A 21107-nucleotide genomic window follows, 5' to 3' on the forward strand; every position below is an offset into this window, starting at 1 on the left:
TTAGAATAGCTTGTTTCAAAGGGGGTTCAGCTTGTTTATTAAATGGACCCATCTGCAACCGACGCAAGCAAGCACACCCTACAATTTCCCCAGAAATTGTATCCTCTCTAGTTATTATTATTTTTCCTCTTCTCCGTGAAATGGCTCAATAGCTCAAAAAGTCCTCAACCCGATTTTTTCAAATCACGCTGTCGGAGCACAGCTAGATTATCAGCGTCAGCGTTCTTGGGTACCCAGCATTCAGTGCGGCATGTCAAAAAGCGACTTTTTGACATGCCGCATAAGACTTGTGGAAAATAGTTCGGTTACAACAGCCATACGGAGATTTCAGTTGTTGTGTTTGTTCAGTTAGATGTTTGTAATGTTATTGTTTGTTCGTTAATATAATCTTGTTGGTCACCCTGAGTGTGCATGTTGTGTAGTTTAATCGGAACAGAAAGTCTGCAACTTTACTATCACAGGCCATACTCGTAAGGAGCTAAACGTGGGCTGGGCCGTAGCCCTGTTGCCTACGAGGCTATCTTGATTGTGGATTGGCTGAGATTCTGGAAAGAGATCTACTTAAGAAGAGAGTCAATATCTGCGGTTTTTAAGTCGTCTTTGAGAATGTTTGAAAACAATATTGCGGTTAATATGTTTGATTGTGGGAGGCAATTTCTTTACTACATCTAAACCTCATGCGGCTGCTGCAGCATTTCTGCTTTGGCGTGACATGCGCTGGGAGAGAGGGAAACAGCATGGATGGGCATAGTGTGCGGGCAGATGTGTCTTTTATATAGGGTGAAATGGAATGAGAAATGCAATACAAAATGGCTGAAAGGGGTTTATTTATGTAAATGTCCACATTGCTTCAATATCTTTGTGTCAATAAATCAAATATAATTTTCACTGATGGTTTTTCAAACCTTATTGGCTTCAAGGTGACATCATTCTGATTTACCATGCGCAATTTCATGCAATTTTACCTTGAAATGTCAACCGTTTCTTAACCTTTGTCTCAAAGCTGACCAAAGCTAATACTCTTCCCTTTCTATTAATAAAATCTCACCAGTTGGTGTGTTGCAGAGAGGATAGAGAGGATGACTTGTAACCAGGGCCGGTCCTTCCTATAGGCGACATAGGCAGCCGCCTAGGGCGGCATGAAGAGGGGGGCGGCATTTTCCGAAGTGAATCCATTAATTAACCCTCCCGCATTACCAGCAAAGGGCACCAACCGCGCCGCGCCAAATTTGCTAGGACGGGTACTGCTTATAACCTTAAGCTCATGAGTTCAAATCCCCATTCAGCCTATTGTTGTTGGCCAAACATGAAGTAGTTTTGCTCTCTTGTTGTCCAACTCTCGATCTTCTACAGTGTACATGTTTATAATATTTTGCCAGTTTGCGGAGGAACCCGCATCGCTGCTTGCAGCTATATTTATATGGGTTCCTCCGGTAGGAGGGAACCTATTGTTTTTGTTAGTATTCTTATTATTATTAGGGTTCCTCCGGTAGGAGGGAACCTATTGTTTTTGTTAGTATTACAATGCTGGTTCCATGGGAGTCAATGGCAGCCCCTAGACCAGAACTGTTAAAAGTTTTGAAATTTGGCACGTTGAAACTGCAGACCATTACCAAACATGGGTCACTTTAGACAATAGGTGGCGCTACAGGCCACGCCCCAATATGTCAATTTTAAAAGTGATGCCATTTGCAGGCCATAAGTCCCAAAATTCTGAAATTCATTACATATGCCTTATTTCTCATGAGGAACAAAAAAGTCTTAAGAACCTATAACGGCCGCCATATTGGATTTTTCTGTACAATAAAGATTAAGGAAACACGTTTTTTCGCTACTCCTCCTACATATTTGGTCAAATTTTCTTCAAAATTGCCAGAGATTATCTCCAAACTGAGCCTCACAAAAGGCATCCTAGGGATTTCTGATTTTCTATTCTGATTCTGAAAACCGTTTGTCCGGTACAGCAAATCAAAATCGGCAGCAAAGCAACCAAACAGGAAGTTGGATCATATTTCAGCAAATCTTTGAGATATTAACACCAAACTTGGTATGTCACGAGGAAGACACTACCACATGTTACCATGTGCAAAGGCAACTTCATATCTCCAAAAATGATTGAAATAAAGGTAATTGAATTTATCGCTGACGCTAAAATAATGCTTTACACATCCGCCGGTCAAAAAGTGATACTTTGATTCAGTCACAAGTTCAAATGAAGACTCTTCAGAATGCTTAGTACACAAATCTGAGAAAAAGTTGAATGTAAGATGAAAAGTAGATTTATTGTGAATATTTCAAATATGCATGCTTGGCTAATTGCTAGGGCTTTTCCCCCAAATCCTCCCTCTGCTCCTCTGCGTGCGTGCTCCAAATTCTCACACACACAAGGGGCCAGAGCCCTTGACACACGCGCGAGCTTGGGGAGACGCACACACAACATTTCAGGACATTGTGGGCTGACCAAGCCCCCACCTTCACTCCTTGGCCTAATAGCCATTCTAGACTCCACTAAGCAGTGGTGCCCAGAAAAGTTTCATAGGAGTGGCGAAAAAGAGAAGCAGAACAGTGGAACACCATCCCTCTACCATTATCTCTTATTCACTCTCATTTGATTTTATATTAGATTGTATCAAGGCCAATTGGAGAAGAGGCCAAAGGATATTTACAATAGTTTGAACCACAGCTATGTTGTGACAACTTTTCATAATAAAAAATAAAGTGAAACATTTTCTTTATCCTTCGCGCGGTATCAGGGTTGTTTTGACCCACAGCTATGTTGTGACAACTTTTCATGATAAAAAAATAAAGTTAAACATTTTCTTTATCCTTCGCGCTGTCTCAGGGTCCTTGTGACCCCCCTGCCATGTCTGCGTTGTGTATTACAACACCGCCACTAATGTGGCATTGTAATAATGTGTTTTGCTCCTTGTATATTCTAATATAATGAGAAGGAGGAAGCATACACCTGGTCCAAGCCACTAGTCTGAAACCTAGTTTCTTTTTCAATATAATGTTTCAATGCTTTTGACATGCGTTTGTTCAGAAACCATCATGAGTCAAAGTTGAGTCATAGTTGGTGTGTGATGATGATGACAGTCATGTAGACACATCCAAGACTACCACAGCACTAACTGAGGAGGGAAGGGTGAACACCTCCAAAATAAACTAACACACACACACACACAGACAACTCTGAGAGACAGGAAGAGTAACACAAAAAGTGAGAACATTTAATTCGAAATTTTATTGTATATAAACAAACTTAAAAACAACAACATCAGTGACCCACAAACCCTATTTACAGAAAAGTTTATCTTTCAGACAAGGGACAAAGTCATGGATCAGCAGACTACCCTCTTCTCATATCAGACAAAGCATTTACACCCTCATCCAACCCACACCTACATTCACACCCATATTCTGTTAGCTGGAGTGTAGACTAAATGACTCACACTCTACTGTGGTAGTAGAGGTTCCTGGGCGTCTAGGACAGGCGTCGGCAACCCAAAATGTTGAAAGAGCCATATTGGACCAAAAAATAAAATAAAAAAATGTGTGGAGCCGCAAAAAATTAAAAGCCTTATATATGCCTTATAATGAAGGCAACACATGCTGTAAGTGTCTATAGACCAATTATTTGTTTGTAAACATTCGGGATGCGCGCGCAATGTGGCTGCAGAAAACCGGGAAAGGATAGCCTTTATAATGGCTAGAGAAGTACACAGATTATACAACTAGTTCGATTTAAAAAGACCAAAAAGGTCGAGAAGGACAGCCTTTAAGAGAAAAGTCGATTCCCCATTGATCTGTCACATCAGAATTTTGATTTGGGTTACGGAAGACTTGAAATTTGAGTGAGAATGTCGCCCGGCAGACCGCATCTTATGCGGCAGCTATGTCTTCACATCACAAAGTTCATAATTTTACAGTTTTACAGTCAATTATACACCTTAAAAGTCAAGCAGGGCAGCTTTAAAGAGATATGGGAATTCTGCTTTTAGCCAGCTGGTCCGATTATTTTTGTGATTTGTGTAAAACTGGCAATCTGAGTGAGACTGCGTCCCCGTTACACTGTTTTGACGTCGTTAGCCTCAGTCAGACTCGGGTCGCTCACTGGCAGTGTGCACAATGTTGTATTTCACTCCATTCCCCACTATAAACGTCAGGGAGGACTGCATTTTGTAGATACAAGCCTGCTGAAGATAGCCAGCATCTCGGATTTATTTAACCGAGCCTGTTTCATTTGCCTGAGAAAGTGACCTCCGTTAGCCAGGCTAGTTTTGCCCTATCACTTGGTCAGGCTATTTATAGGTATCGGCGGTCAAGTGACTTTTGTGCATGGACAAATGAAACGTAAATGTATTTGTCCAAAGGACAAGTGCCTCAAAAAGTTAATGTCAAGCTCTGAAATCCAGTGGCCAGAGATATATGATGACCTGATCCAAGTGTATACCTGGGAGAAGTCCGTCCTTTGCAGCCGACATGCGCAGTTGAGCATGCTTGACAGTGGTGTGACGTAGGGTGATAATTGGTCTATATTAGCTATATTACTATCAAAAGGATAAGTAGGCTACAAATACATAATGAGCATTCATGCAATCGCACTTTTTCTCTCACTCCCAACTGGGTACTCAGCTGCAAATGTAGCATGCCTTCCCTGGAAATGTCTTTCCACGTTACTCTTTTTGTTATTTGACAACTTTTCATTACAAAGCAAACATGCAGGCAATCCTTCCCCATTGGCAATGAAAGCAAATGATTCGGTCCAAAAACTTTTTATTTTTCCCTTTGGGATCCATGGCCCATATGACACACCCGCCGGTTTGTTTGCAACAGCCACCTGTCTGGCACTACGCCGAGCTGAAAGAAACGTGTGTCGCAGGCTATGACGTAAATCTTTGTTGACAGAAATGTTGAAATAAAATATTTATTATACACATGCACATTTTGCTGTAAAAATGTGTATATTAAATATTTTTTCAACATTTCTGTTTTAATAATTAAAACAAAACATATGTTCACACCATCTTTTTCCATTTTCATATTTTTGAAAAAGCTCCAGGGAGCCACTAGGGCGGCGCTAAAGAGCCGCATGCGGCTCTAGAGCCGCGGGTTGCCGACCCCTGGTCTAGGAGGTGGAATCTTCAGACTGGAGACGATGCGACCGAGTGTTGAGTCCTCCCGTCTGGCGGACCTCTTGAAGTCCGCCCCCAGGAAGGCATACAGCAGCGGGTTTAGACATCAGTGGGCAAATGCCATTGGTTCAGCCACCGCCAGCCACACACCCAGCACCACCTCCAGACTGCAGTCCCTGTGAAGGACCTCTAGGCGCATGAGGGCATCCACAGTGATGCCAGCATCATATGGGAGCCAACACAGGAAGAAGTAGAGGATCAATGCCACAGTGGTACTGACAGCTCTGCGCTTCTGTCTCTGCCCCTGCAGAGGGCCGCTGCGGGTCAGCCTGGACACGATGACACAGTAACACACCAGTAAAACTAGGCCCGGTACCACCAAGCCCACCAACACCAGCTGCAGGTGGAACACTTACACCCAGAGAGGAGCGTTGTCAGCTGGGTATAAGCGCTGGCACACAATCATCCCATCTCCTGCTTCCCAAGTCCTGGCAAACACTGTCTGACACTGCCAAGAGAGGCAACCATGCTCCTGGAAAAGGAGAGGGGTTAGGGAGACAAAGAGGAGATTTGGTGGTTAGATCAGGAGATGGAGAATACAAGTGAAGATGTACCTCTGTACATCTGAGGCGTGGGCACGTTGTGAGAGAGAGAGAGATAAGGGATTATGCTAGAGACCTAGCTCACCTACAAACACCAGTCTCCATGCCAGTACCTGTCTCGTGCGTGAGGTGTGCGCGTCTGTTGCTTTGACCACGGCTAGGTAGCGGTCCAGACTGATGAAGGCCAGGATGAGCACACTCCCATACAGGTTCACCGTGTAGATGACGTGCACGGCCACACAGGTGCCTAATCCAAAACGCCAGTCCGTCAGTGCAGCATCCGCTGCCCAGAACGGGAGCGTCAGCACAAAGAGAAGATCGGCAGCAGAGAGGTGCAGCTGGTAGCGGTCTGTCAGACTCAATTTTGACCTGGGGACAATCAGATAAAACCCTCTGTGTGTCATCTTCTAAATCAGAATCAGAATTTGTTTTATCCGCCATGTAATGTGTTCACATAAACAAGGAATTTACTGTGACAGGTAGGTGCATACAATAAACGAATGTATGGATCTTAATTTTTTTATGATTAAAATGTACAAAGTAACTAACTAAACTTACTAATGAACTAAACTAATATCATCTTTGTCACCGTCTTCATCATCCATCTTTATTCTCACCTGCGCTGGCAGCCAAGCACCATCACCACCAGGCCGTTCCCAGTGATGCCCAGGACAAAGATGAAGTCGTAGACCACAGGGAGGAACACTCTGGAGGTCAGGGGTTATAACTTGATCCAGGTCACACGGATCCTCCAGGGCCACCCCCAAGTCGCCAGAACCAGTGTAGTTTATGTCATAGTCAAACACAATATGCTGTAGGGAGAGAGAGACAGAGAGACAGATAGGAGGGGGGGGGGAGAGATGGCAACAGTCATGAGATACATAGAAAGACACTAGTAGATTAAGTGAGAGAGAATAAGCTGTTTCACAAGCCACCATAACTTGCCTTGGTAAAAAAGGATGACATGATGACTGGTCAAAACTGAAAAGATTCTTGACCAAACATATATTTTTCAAGTTGCACAATCATCTTTCTATTTGCTGAGACCAACTTTCCAGACTATAATGATCCTTTATCCTTTTTATAAATATCCTTTATCTAAAGATAGATTTCAAAGACCCAAAAGAACTAGACAGACCTGCCACATTGTGACTGTGGGACCTTCCATTGGGGAGCAGTTGTAAAATGACCTTCAATGTACACCTACAAATCATAGATACGTAAATACAACAACAAAGCTGAATAAGACCTTGCCGCATACCTCATAGTAGGACATGATTGAGCGGAGCCTGGGTCTCTGTCTCCTCTGCTGAGCGGAGCTGAGTACACTTCTCCCTTCAGTGGAGTTTAATATCTCTCACATTCACCCCCAGAGCCCATACAAGTCTTGGTAGGAGGACTACACTTCCTCTCTCAGTTGGAGAAATACACTGCCTCGTCTCTGTTGGAGAAATGCACTTCCTAATCCCGGTTGGAAGAATAGACTTCCTCATCTCGGTCGGACAAATGAGCGCCTTCCCCCCCATCGTCTCTGTTGGAGAAATGCACTTCCTCATCCCGGTTGGAAGAATAGACTTCCTCATCTCGGTCGGACAAATGAGTTCCCTTCCCCCCATCGTCTCTGTTAGAGAAATGCACTTCCTCATCACGGTTGGAAGAATAGACTTCTTCATCTCGGTCGGACAAATGAGTTCTCTTCCCCCCTCGTCTCTGTTGGAGACATGCACTTCCTCATCCCGGTTGGAAGAATAGACTTCCTCATCTCGGTCGGACAAATGAGCGCCCTTCCCCCCTCGTCTCTGTTGGAGAAATGCACTTCCTCATCCCGGTTGGAAGAATAGACTTCCTCATCTCGGTCGGACAAATGAGCTCCCTTCCCCCCCTCGTCTCTGTTGGAGAAATGCACTTCCTCATCCCGGTTGGAAGAATAAACGTCCTCATCTCGGTCGGACAAATGAGCGCCCTTCCCCCCATTGTCTCTGTCGGAGGAAATGAGCGGCCTTCCCCCTCCCTGCAACTAGGTTGGACGAAATGAACGCCCTTCCCCCCATCGTCTCTGTCGGAGAAAATGAGCGCCCATCCCCCCTGCAACTAAGTTGGACAAATGAGCGCCCTTCCCCCTCCCTGCAACTAGGTTGGACGGAATGAGCGCCCTTCCCCCCCTGCAACTAGGTTGGACGAAATGAGCGCCCATCCCCCCTGCAACTAAGTTGGACAAATGAGCGCCCTTCCCCCTCCCTGCAATTAGGTTGGACGAAATGAGCGCCCTTCCCCCCTGCAACTTGGTTGGACTAAATGAGCGCCTTCCCCCCATCATCTCTGTCGGAGGAAATGAGCGCCCTTCCCCCTCCCTGCAACTTGGTTGGACGAAATGAGCGCCCTTCCCCCCATCGTCTCTGTCGGAGGAAATGAGCGCCCTTTCCCCCCTGCAACTAGGTTGGATGAATTGAGCGCCCTTCCCCACTGCAACTAGGTTGGACGAAATGAGCACCCTTCCCCCCTCATCTAGGTTGGACGAATGAGAGCCCTTCCCCCCCTCGTCTCAGTCGGAGGAATGAGGAAAGAGGAATGTTGTCTGCGTTGTCTATTACACCACTCTTTTGCTGTATCCGCGTTGTCTGCTTGGACACTGAGTGCTTGGACGTTTCAGAGGAGGTGGGATACTGAGAGCTTGGACACTGAGCGCTTGGACATTTCAGAGGAGGTGGGATACTGAGCGCTTGGACACCGAGCGCTTGGACGTTTCAGAGGAGGTGGGATACTGAGCGCTTGGACACCGAGTGCTTGGACGTCTCAGAGTAGGTGGGATACTGAGCGCTTGGACACTGAGGGCTTGGACGTTTCAGAGGAGGTTGTCTGGGGAAGTGCTCCTACTTACATACATTCAGTGGGTTAGGGTCAGGCCAGCAGCCGTTGTCTAGAGTCACGCAGCTATGGCTGACAGCAGATGTTTGCAAATGTCGAGCAGGGTGACTCTGAAGAGGAGGCCGAGGATGTGTCAGAAGAAGAAGACGGGGAAGAGCGCAATGCAGAGAATGTGTCAGAAGAAGAAGGCGAGGAAGAGCGCAACGCAGAGAATGTGTCAGAAGAAGAAGAAGGCGGAGAAGAGCGCAACGCAGACCGCCGCAACCTGTCGGCGCCCGAAGAAGACAAAGCCGACAATGATCCTCATGAGGACCAAGTCCCAGATACTTTCGTGTTGAAAAACGGCTCGGTCTCCGGGTCGTTGTGAAGCAGTCATGGCACATGGTGTGACCACTTTTCATAATACAAAAATAAAGTGAAACATTTTCTTTTATTCCTTGCGTTGTCTACCTAGTCTGTTACACCACTCTCGTGCTGTATCGTGTTCGTTGAGACTCACCGATCCTGGTCTGTTTCACAACTCTCGTGCTGTATCCAAGTCGTTGTGAGTCAAAGTCATGTTGTGAAAACTTTTCACAATAAAAAAATTAAGTGAAATATTTGTATTCCTCGCGTTGTCTACCTGGTCTGTTACATGACTCTCGTGCTGTTTTCAAGTTGTTGAGACTCACCGCACCTAGTCTATTACACCACTCTCGTGCTGTATCGGGTTCGTTGTGACTCGCCGCACCTAGTCTGTTACACAACTCTCGTGCTGTATCCAAGTCATTGTGAGTCACAGTCATGTTGTGAAAACTTTTCACAATAAAAAAATAAAGTGAAATATTTGTATTCCTCGCGTTGTCTACCTGGGGCCTGTACTACGAATCAAGATTTGGCATTAGCGAGGTAACTTCAGGTTCAACCCAGGGTTTTCTGTACTACGACGGAGGATCACTTGTTACCGGGGTAGATCGCCATGGTAACACATGCTGAACGGCTAACCTGGTCGGGAGCAGGTTAAGTTGGAGATCAGAGATCAACCGGTATAAAAACCCCGCCCACAAACTCATTCTTGAGAGGATAATGGCGTCACCGTTCGTGGAAGACTCCGTGGAGCTTGGTGCGCGGATAGTGAGAGGTGCGCTCAGAAGAGCCAGAACTTTTAGAGACCGGCAAAACCCGTTGGCATTCCATGATGACCATCTTTATGAAAGATATAGATTTTCAGCTGAGGGAATGACCTATCTTTGCCAGCTTCTTGAGCCGTATGTTGCAAATGCGACACATCGAAGCCGTGCGCTCACAGTCCCACAGACTGTATGCGTAGCGTTGCGGTATTTCGCAACGGTACATGTACAGTGTGGGTGATGCGGAGAACCTTAGTAAAAACACGGTCTGCCGCGCTATTCGCAAGGTGATGCTTGCTCTAACGGCACACGTGGACACATTTGTTGTGTTCCCAGGGCACCTGCCCACGCAGACAATAAAAGAGGGCTTTTATGAAATAGCAGGTAAATATTCCCTTAAATTTTAACTTCATCTATAAATAATCTTGCATATGAAATATATATATATAATAATATTGAAATTCATCAAACTCTTTAGGCTTCCCAAGGGTGATTGGGGCAATCGATTGCACCCATATCCCCATTGCTGCATCGCTGGGGGAGAATGTAAATCGCAGGTCATTCCACAGCATCAACGTTCAGGTAAAGCATAAAGGACAGGCTACACATGTTTGGTCATACTGGTAAAGGAGGAGTCCTTCTAATGCACATTGATGTTTCCCTCACGTTAATGCTGTTATGTGGATGGATTCTAACACAAGATTATTTTGCAGATGACTTGTGACCAGTGATCAGTGCTTGGTGACCAGCATTGAGGCAAAGTGGCCTGGGTCAGTGCATGACTCCCAGATATTTAGGGAGTCTGCACTGTGCCACAGACTAGAGCAAGGTATGGCAATTGTAACTAACATTTTGTATTGCATTTTGTTATACCTATTATGCTAATATTAATTTTCTTCTTCAGGGCTCTTCAGTGGATTGCTGGTAGGGGACCGAGGGTACGCCTGCCAGACCTTTTTGATGACCCCCTATCCGGACCCCAACACACGGCCACAGAATTCCTTTAACGTGGCCGTCAACCGAACAAGGGTCAAGATAGAGATGACCTTTGGGATCCTGAAAGCACGCTTCAACTGCCTGCGTGGCCTCCGAGTGGCCCCAGACCGGGCTTGTCAAGTGGTGACAGCCTGTGTCGTGCTCCACAATGTGGCCTCCATAAGAAGGGAGAGAGCCCCACCTGTCAGCCAGCAACCCCCAGATGTGGTAGACCCCATCACCCTCGACTACCCTACTGGCAGGGCCGTGAGAGACGCTATAACGCGGCAGTTTTTTGTTTAAGGGGAGACAGGCTAAGCCATTTTTCTTTAGCCATTTTTCTTTACATTTAGTCATGTAGCGGCATTCTTTACCTTTTACTCTTCAGTTGGGCTATTTTGGTTCCATAGCATTTGAGCTATGTACTTGCCCTGGGGGAATGTCCCTGTACTTACTGTAAGTCGCTCTGGATAAGAGCGTCTGCTAAATGACTAAATATAAATGTATTTAATGTTGCCACCATATTCGGATTACGGAGTGATGAAAGATATCCAGAGTGCCCTCTGTAGAAACTCTGTAGAAATCTTAATATGGTGACAAAATGAAACAAGGATTTGCATTCTGTCTTCATCCAATGTTCTGATTTCCGTGCTGGAAATGTATGCAAATTATATTATATTTTACAACTTAATGCATCATTTGCTCATTGAAACATACATTTAGAGGAAACTAGTATTGAAAACAATATTTGACCTAATATTAGTTATCAACTGGGGAGGTTTCATGTTGATATGTTATCCCTATTCACTGGGGTGTCTCCCCTTAACCCTTTTGTATTTGGGTTGCTTTGACCCATTTTCTAATAATTTCCATATCAGAAATTGGGGTTTCTTTCAACCAAAACATTTCAAACCAAAAAGAACGTGTATGGTACCATGCAATGCTCTTCACAAGTTAAATAAATGATTTCACTACTTTCATTGAATTTTGATGTTTTTTTACATTTATTTCAATTTTCACAAACAATAAATAAAACATTGAAAGAAAGAAATGTTGAAAACCCCCTCAAAGGACTATGGCACAAAAGAACTCTTTGGGGACAAGCCACAAAAAAGGTATAAAAAGTCAAAAACATAGAAAACAAAATGCATCCTCCTCATGCGTTCTCCCTTTCCTAGGAACACAGAAAAAGAATGTCAGTGTAACTGTAAGTTGATTGTAAGTCATTCATACATTCAGTCATGTACTACCTTCTTCTCATACTGAAGTTTCTCAATCTCCAGCCTTGTTTTTTTTTATTAATAGAGTCTTATGCTCAATATAGAGCTCCAGGGTCCTCTTGTAGAGGGCCCTCACATTGTCTGCTCCAACCTAAAACAAATAAAGAGCATTGTCCCTTTGCAAGGCACACTTGGAGAAAGTTGAAGGTGTCCATTTGACTACTGTGTTTCAAGGTTCATTGCTTACCCCATGTCTTTGGCTTGACCTTGAGGTGGAGGCCCTAGGCTCAGGGGGAGGAAGAAGTTCCTCTTCCTGCTGAGTTTAACACCAAAGCAATTTAATCAATTGAGTCATATTTTAAATGAGCAATTTAAGGACTTGTGTCTCATGTTCTGACCACCACCATTAGCAAGTCATCACAGCCACACGTTCACACACTCTCAGCATCTGTGTTGGAAGTGGTAAAAATCTGAAAAGCGTACCCCCAAAGCGTTCTCTGAGCAGGCAGACAGAGTTTCCTCATCTAGGGCCTCCACCTGAGAAAGTGAATGGCATATTTGATCAATATTCAGCAACCACATATGGCATACATACTGGCGTATGACTATTAGTTTCACTGTTACCTCTGTATGGCACCGTGGGATGACAGTGGGTGGTGGCAGCAACACCACTGTATTTCCTTTCACTACAGAGAACAGTAATACATTTCACTCCTACAATATTCATAAATAATTGTTGAATGAACATGGTCACATAGATTACTTGAAACATACCCTGTACATATGCCTGGGTGTCATGTAACAGAACAGTTGAGACTCACCGCACCTAGTCTATTACACCACTCTCGTGCTGTATCGGGTTCGTTGAGACTCACCTCACCTAGTCTGTTACACAACTCTCGTGCTGTATCCAAGTGGGGTTTGTTGTGACTCGCCGCACCTAGTCTGTTACACAACTCTCGTGCTGCTTCGGGGTCGTGGTGAGTCACAGTAATGTTATGAAAACTTTTCACAATAAAAAAATAAAGTGAAATATTTGTATTCCTTGCCTTGTCTACCTTGTCTGTTACGTGACCCTCGTGCTGTTTCCAAGTTGTTGAGACTCACCGCACCTAGTCTATTACACCTCTCTCGTGCTGTATAGGGTTTGTTGAGACTCACCTCACCTAGTCTGTTACACAACTCTCCTGCTGTATCCAAGTCGGGTTTGTTGTGACTCGCCGCACCTAGTCTGTTTCACAACTCTTGTGCTGTATCCAAGTCATTGTGAGTCATGTTGTGAAAACTTTTCAAGATAAAAAAAATAAAGTGAAATATTTGTATTCCTCGCGTTGTCTACCTGGGGCCCGTTCTCCGTACGTCGCTAACTCAGTTAGCTGGATTTGATTGTTGACGATTTGTCATTATCTTGGATTGTTCGGTTCTTCGAAGCGCATCCTGGACTTGCTGTCATAGCAACAGGTCCGTAAGCTTAAACCTGCTCGGGAGCAGGTTTATTTTATGTAAACACGATTAGATTGAGGCTTTACAAGCAGAGGTGATACAGGAAGTCTGTCACAGACATGTCTTGTCCGTTTTTACTACAGGAACCTGTTGCAGAAGGTGCAAGAATAATTAGCAGAATTTAACATGAAACCGAATTAATTGCTCATTGCGTGATAGATAGGCTCCTTAAGCACAGCGCGATATTATGCTAGCCTATACTTTTTGAGAGGATAGCCTATAGTTTTTTTGTGAGGGTGTCATTTACATAATACATTTGTTGAAACCACATCATATGACATTAAAGATGATAAATGAAAATATGAAAGTATGAAAAAAAAAAAAACATAGGCCTAGCTTACTGTAATAAGCGATAAAACGCGTCACTCCTCTACATTTAATTTGGTCTGCTACTTTTTGCCAGCCCTCTTTCTTGGATTTTGCAGACTTTGAGGTGTTCCCTGGCGTTCTGATAAAATCTTCAAATTCGGAGTAACCTTCGAGCAAGCTGTTGCTCTGTTGCGGAAAAAACAGGGCGCTCATTTTGGCCACGGTGAGCAGCCATAGACTTATGTGAGCAGCCAATAGCAACGTTGCTGATCAAGGATTCTACTATCGATACATACCCTCTTTTAGACCAACGTATAACTCAATCCAGCTATACTAATCATAAACAACAAGTGTGTTCGAAGAACCGAATTAGCCAGATCATGATAAGCAAGATGATGTCATCTTGGATGTGTCATTTGATCTCGGATGTAATAAGTGACGTACGGAGAACGGGCCCCTAGTCTGCATGCTGTTACCATAGGGCTTACATAATGTACTTCACCTTAACCATTTTTTATATTAAAACACTTCCATTTTGTAGGAGAGTTTAATGGACTTCTGCTTGGGGACAGAGGTTATGCCTGTATGTCATACCTGCTGACACCCTACCCAAAACCAGCAACAGACCCAGAGAGAGCCTTCAACCATGCCCATGCAAAAACCAGGGCACGGATTGAGATGGTCTTTGGCCAACTGAAATCTAGGTTCCAGTGCCTAAAAGGTCTCAGGGTTGCTCCAGACAGGGTCTGTGACATAGCAGTTGCCTGTGCAGTCTTGCACAACATCGCCACCCTCGTCGTGAGACACTGCCCAGAGTGTTGACGGAGGAGCGATGGGAAGACTTGAACCCAGCCCTTCAGGACAGAGGTGGAAGAATGGGGTTTTACAAGAATACCCATTTTAGTCACGGTCACCTTTGTTTAAATTAACCATTTATTTAAAAGCTCAGAATTTCAGTTAAATTTGTTTGAATTCATTTAAGAGGGAATTTTTCCTTGTCTTCCTTGAGGGTTTAGGGGGATTTAGGTGTAGTTATATGGGCATACACTACCGTTCAAAAGTTTGGGGTCGTTAAAAATGTCCTTATTTTTCAAAGAAAAGCTCAGTTTTTTTCAATGAAGATAACGTTAAATTAATCAGAAATACACTATACATTGTTAATGTGGTAAATGACTATTCTAGTTGGAAATGTCTGGTTTTTAATGAAATATCTACATAGGTGTATAGAGGCCCATTTCCAGCAACTATTACTGTATGTGTTCGAATGGTACATTGTGTTTGCTAATTGCCTTAGAAGACTAATGGATGATTAAAAGGATTATAATTAGAATGCCCACTGGTCTGCAATGTTGTAATTGCTGCAAATAGAGCATTATTTGACGAAAGCAAAGTTTGAAGAACAAAATTTATATTTCAAATAAAAATAATTATTTCTAATAATAATAATTAACCTTCTAAATGTCTTGACTATATTTTCTATTATTTGTTAAATAAAAGTGTGAGTTTTCATGGAAAACACAAAATTGTCTGGGTGACCCCAAACTTTTGAACGGTAGTGTATGTAAAGGCCTCTGTGACATTGCTTGTAAAACAGAATATACAAAACAACACATTCAATTTCATTTGATTTATTTATTTTCATCAAGCTGTGAAGACAAAAAAGAAAAGTTATTAAAAAGTCCAAACATGACCTTCTGCAGTGTTTTAAATGTATACATACATCCTTCTCCAGTTTCTTTATCTCCAACTGCAACTTTTTAATTTGTAATCTTTTATACTCCATGTCGAGTTTTTTGCTCTCAATATCAACAATCAAATGCCTCTTGTATATTGCCCGGACATCCTGTGAAAAAGAAGATTGTCAGAGTAGCCGATAATGTCGTCAATAGCAATATTAATAGTTACCTACTTCTTGTTCAGTTAGCCTTGCAATATGAACTAATCTAACAGGGAGACTTGCAGAGACGTAACTGCATCTTAAGAACTGTGTTCCTTTATTGAACAGGTTACATATGGAAGGTTCCTACCCCGTATTCTAACTAATACTAAATCCCCCTTTCTGACTTCAAGATGCAGTCTAAGAAGATACATAACTAAACAATACAACTCATGTTAAGAAAACAGTGAATATTTTTCTTTCAGTCCTCCTGAATGTTTAACTCAACACTTCACATATTCAAGCATAAACAGGTTTATAAACTAAGACTGTTTTGTGTTAATCTCATAACCTTTTAACCTTTATGAAATAGTATTACTGGAAATATAAAATCATATCCAATGTTAACAGTTGACATATTCACTTTCAACACGTTTTTGAACATCATTCAATCATAACTTTAACAAAGTAACAGCAGTCAACATTTGTACAGTTCTCATGTCTTTTTCTTTTTTTTTTTCACGAACAGTCATAGTCATGTAAATACACTGGCGGTACTCTCACTCTGGAAGGGACATGTCTTTCTTTTACTGGTGTCCGCTGCCCAGAGTCACAGGGGATTGCAGGTGTGACAGGTGTGTTCACTGCAGCGGGTGCGGCATACTCGGGTAAGTTGGTGTGTGTCGCTGATGCTATAGGAGTGGGCGAGTGATGGTATCGGTTTCTATTTCTATTTAAGTCTTTTGTCTGCAGCTGGCAGGCTTGCCGTCACAGTATCCACATACAGGCTCACCTCTTCTTCCTGTAGGCCTTCTGCTGTGTTCTCGACTGGCGCTCTGGATAGCACGTCAGCAGTGGCGATGTCCTTGCCTGGCACATGTGAGATGGTGTAAGAGAACCTCATGAGCCTCATACGTAGACGCTGTATACGAGGTGGCAGTTCATCCAGACTCTTTGAGCCTAGCAGGGGAACCAAAGGCTTGTGATCTGTCTCTATTGGGTCGTGTGTCCCCCAATATTGAGAAAATATCAATCTGTCCCCCCCAATATACAGCAGAAAATATGTAAAATATATGTTCTCCTTTTATGAACCCTGTCAATGGATCGGTCTCTTGTTATGTCTTATTTTTCAATTTATTTCTGTTTGTTAAGAAAAACATAAGTGTGTGAATCCCCCCTCCTAATAGGGGTTATGCGCAACATTCTTCCGGGTTCTACAAAACAGATGTAACTACTTCCGGCCGTCCGCTACTGATGTAAACACAGCGTAGTAATGGCCACCTTCGGTGTTTACAGGAGCTAACGTTACCCTTGATTACAATTTCCGATGTACACCGTATTGCCAAACGGACGTCCAGAGCCCCGAGTACTCTGTTAGACAAGGTATTTAAGTTTTACGCCTCCTCATTTATTCATAATTATGAAGGTATGTAATATGTGTACTAGTAGCTTTTGCTAATGGCATCGGATATAGCGATAGTGTTAGCTAACTATCAGTAGTTAGTTTAGACTTGTATGCTATCAGTAGTTTAGTCTTTTATTTTTGCTCGCAGACGATTAAAACAGTCAAACGAAGACTGCATTTTAGCGATGGGGTTATAGTACCAACAGTATAATTACTACGATGTCCTGTGTGTTTATGCTGGTCGACCGTTATGTAATCCATCTGACTGTAGGTCTAATGTGTCGACTGTAGGTCTAATGTAGACTGCTGTTCTGGCAGGTGTTTCAGATTTCTAAAATATTGTTAGAATAATGATAAAAGTACTGAGTGGATGAATGCTGTATCTTCTTGTCCACCAGTTTCAAACAAAGACAGGTTGACCGGTACTATCAGTGTCAGAGCAGCTTGTCACAGGTCCATGCAGAAGAATGAAAAACCACACAGCTTGAGAGTAGGCTAATGTTTAGGGATGGGTTTGGGTATTCTGTTCAATTTTGCAGTCTGTTCCAGTTCAATGACTGCAGCATAGCATGCGTTCATCAAGCCTCTCAGAACGAAAATATTTACATTACAACTGCTTTCATTTGACCATGAGCATGTTCTCGACTATGTAAACATTCTTCTGAGACACTTGATAAATGGCTATAGTCTACCTGTTAGTGGAGAAGTAAGGTAATTGGGGCGAAGTTGATTGACAGTAAATCTTTCTATTGCAACATATTTGGTATGGTATACCTCACCTCGTATTGTAATAGACTTGTAGGAAACCCCTTGTCAACAAACGTACCCCAGCAACTTTACTAGGCCAATTCTTAATTCAGCGGTATCTGAATAGTAGCAAAATTCACTTCAAAAACACTTCAAAGGATACATCAGTCAATGTTTGTCTAATTGACTCTTTGTGTATTTTACACAGATAGTGCTACGTGATTCAGAACCTGTCGTCATGACCTCCAGTCAGTGTTCGTGCAAAGCTGGCACAGCAGTGTGTAATGACACTGCTGCACTGCTCTTTCAGACAGCTCATTACTCAGAGCTCAATATCCAGGTTGTCCCCCCTGTTCATGCCTGCACAGAAACTGAACAACAATAGCACAAGCCCAGAACTACAGTAAGGGTTGAGGCAAATGTACTGTATATGTATGTAAAAGTTAGGCTATGTATGCAGCAATAAAAATGGTAAATTGCTAAAAAAAAGTATTGTGATCTAAGGTCAGAAGCATTTTGAGGTGCAGCGTAATATAGTGGAGACTCAGTTTATTTTCCAAGCGGTAAATGGGACTGCACCCGACTACATCAAGTCTCTCCTCCAGCCTTACACCCCCACCCGCCAACTACGGTCTTCTTCTGACAACCATCTGGTGGTCCCACCGCTCAAGAGTGCCCGGTCCCAACACAAGCTCTTCTCCTGTCTGGCCCCCCAATGGTGGAATCAATTCCCCACCTCCATCAGAGACACTGACTGTCTCCCCACGTTCAAGAAAAGGCTCAAGACGCACTTGTTCCGGTACTTAGGAATGATTGGCTGGACCTGATGTTAGTTTCCTCCAGGATCACAATGACTCTTATTGAGAGACTTGTTGCTCTTGTTGGTTAGTTGTAACTGACTTAAAGTTATTGTACTCGCTGTGAATTATATTATTGTTGCTTGCTTTTTCTACAGGTACACACTTGCACTTCTGAAGTTCATGTTGTTTAATTGTAACTTGTCTAAACATGCTCTTATGGTTCTTCCCTTTGGGACTTATTTGGTTTTTCACAATGTATGCTTCATGTTTTGGCTACCCGCAATGTTTGGGGCTATCTCGTTGTTATGATCAGTGACCTATGCACTTTTGTAAAGCTCTCTCTTGGAAGTCGCTTTGGATAAAAGCGTCTGCTAAATGCATAAATGTAACTATCCCTCCAACGTCAACAGCTGCAAAGTTCCATAGTCTTCGGGTCTTTTACCAAATGATGGAGTGGAAAGGGGGAAGTGAACGTATGGACCAAAAGACTGGGGGTGGCATGTTTTGGATGGGAGATTTATGCCCATAATGACCATCAGGTCATTGGCAGAAGGATGATTGGATGAAGATTGGGCCGATTTATTTGTCATATGAATGGTGTTTCTGCCTATTCAAATTAGAGCATATTCAATAAGTGTGGAGCTCATGTGCATATTCAAATTACTTTCAAAATAAACTTGTAATAAAAAGTTACTTTTCATTTATACTTTTACTATGTTAAGTTTTATTGTGGTAGGAGTAAAGGAAAAAATTAAGCCTATTTGGGTGTATTTTGGGCATATTCGATTAGTGTATAGCTCATTTGCATATTTACATTCATTTTTAAAGAAACTTGTAATGCAAAATTTTGTACTTGTCATGGGTAGTTTCATTGTGTAAAGTTTCATTTTGATAGGAGTAAAGGAAAAAAATAGCCCCATTGGGGTGTAATGTTGCCTGGCCTTATTGGCACACATCTCGTATTGATGAGAATTTAACATATTTCCTCAACTAGGATTTCTTAGGACTTTTAGTATGTTAAGTTACTTGCTCATAGAAATGATCTAAGATGCAAAAAAAATTTTTTACAATTAGTCTGTTGTAAAACGCTACTTTGCCTGGACTAATAGTAACAAAGTTACATACTAGCTAGTTATAACAGTTACACAGAAAGAGACACAATATGACAACGAAGTCCAAGTGGACTCAAAGAACGCAGTGTTCGGCAATCAACTGCAACAACTACCAATGTGACAGTATTTATGCCTTTCATCGCTTTCCCAAAGACCCTGACAGGTAAATTTTGTCGGTAGCGTAATCTTATGCACCTGCTAACTTTAACGTTTTTTTTGTCTAGTAGTAGGCTAGTGAACTTAATTCCTTCTAGGAACTGCAGGTCCTAGCCATAGAAACCAGAATAATGATTTATATGGATATGACAGTAAATTAAAATGAGCTTCTTAAATTAATTTGCTGAATTCATATATTTCATTGATAACTTATTTGTGTATACTGTAGGCTAACGTTGTAATGTGTACTGTAGAGCTAGCGTACCTCCTGGGAAACGGTCTAACGTTAGGCTATTATAACGTTATATAAACTCATCACTTTATTCTTACCTGTCACACTTAGCCTAATGTAGAGAGTAATATAATTTATAAAATGCTTGAACTTCTCTGTCAATATAAGTTCTTTGCATCACCAAGCGCTGCAGATGTGTACGGAAATTAGAAGCGGAAACGATTACATCTGTTTTTCGGTTCGAACGCTGGGCGCTCCGCATAACCCCTATTGTACACTTCTGTGATTTTGTTTGAATCCACCTTGCGTCGTTCTGCGTTGTCATGGTTACCTAACACTTTTTCGTCAGTCAGTTGAGCACAAAGAAAGTAACGTTAGTTAACTTGTTGGAGAGGAGGTAGGGTAATGGAGGATTTGAGGTTACCTAAAAAGCGGAGAAAACTGGACCAGCAGCCAAGCATACGCGTTTTTTTTCAGACAGTAAGTAAGCTAACTTGATACCGAGCTAAATTTGTAAGCAAATAAAACGAGTAGCATCATAAAAGCATGAGTCGCTGTTTTTCTGATAAAATGACAAGTGGTCAGAATGCAGGCAGCTGTCTCTGTGAAATGTAACTATTCCTTTAGATGTGAATTCAAATGGTCAACGTAGTCCTCGAAACTATGTTCTAAATGTGCGAATTTTCATATATAAATATAGAATTGTAGGCAATGCACGTAAAAAAAAAATAATTATATGGGGAATGGTATTCATTTGGACCCCCCCAATGTCTAAACCATGGTTACGTCCTTGCCTATTACCTCTCGATATTCCTCATACACAGTGGTGGAACCAGACTTTTATATATGGGGTGGCCAGGGCTACTTCAGGGAGTCCACAGACCAATACTGAAAATGTGTGTGTAACCTTAGCCTGGCATCTAAGCAGTGTAAATTATTCATATGATTGCTGATGAGAAATATAAATTCAAATTCACTTAAGCCTGAGTTCTTCAGTGTGGCCTAATATGGTCCACTAGGGTTACTTTAATCAAATTCTACATTTACTATGAATAGACTGT

The 21107-nt window shown here is 42.6% G+C and overlaps 1 long non-coding RNA gene and 2 pseudogenes across 2 annotated transcripts; 1 reads left to right on the forward strand and 2 right to left on the reverse strand.

Annotated features, from left to right (window-relative positions):
- Positions 1-3423: 3423 nt before the first annotated feature.
- LOC134011126 (C-X-C chemokine receptor type 4-like) lies at positions 3424-7013 on the reverse strand (annotated as a pseudogene).
- Positions 7014-9579: 2566 nt separating this feature from the next.
- Positions 9580-10989, forward strand: LOC134011382 (putative nuclease HARBI1; annotated as a pseudogene).
- A 741-nt stretch (positions 10990-11730) lies between these two features.
- On the reverse strand, positions 11731-13019 carry LOC134011320 (uncharacterized). 2 transcript variants are annotated; one of them, XR_009928410.1, is made up of 6 exons: positions 12782-13019; positions 12531-12592; positions 12390-12443; positions 12154-12222; positions 11937-12057; positions 11731-11860 (listed from the first exon to the last, which is right to left on the reverse strand). It is a non-coding gene; the product is annotated as an uncharacterized LOC134011320 (long non-coding RNA). The 2 variants fall into 2 exon arrangements; XR_009928409.1 differs by lacking the exon at positions 12782-13019 and adding an exon at positions 12681-12753.
- Between the last annotated feature and the right edge of the window lie 8088 nt (positions 13020-21107).

The sequence above is a fragment of the Osmerus eperlanus genome, chromosome 24 (assembly GCF_963692335.1).
Source record: "Osmerus eperlanus chromosome 24, fOsmEpe2.1, whole genome shotgun sequence".
In the NCBI taxonomy this organism is placed as follows: Eukaryota; Metazoa; Chordata; class Actinopteri; order Osmeriformes; family Osmeridae; genus Osmerus; species Osmerus eperlanus.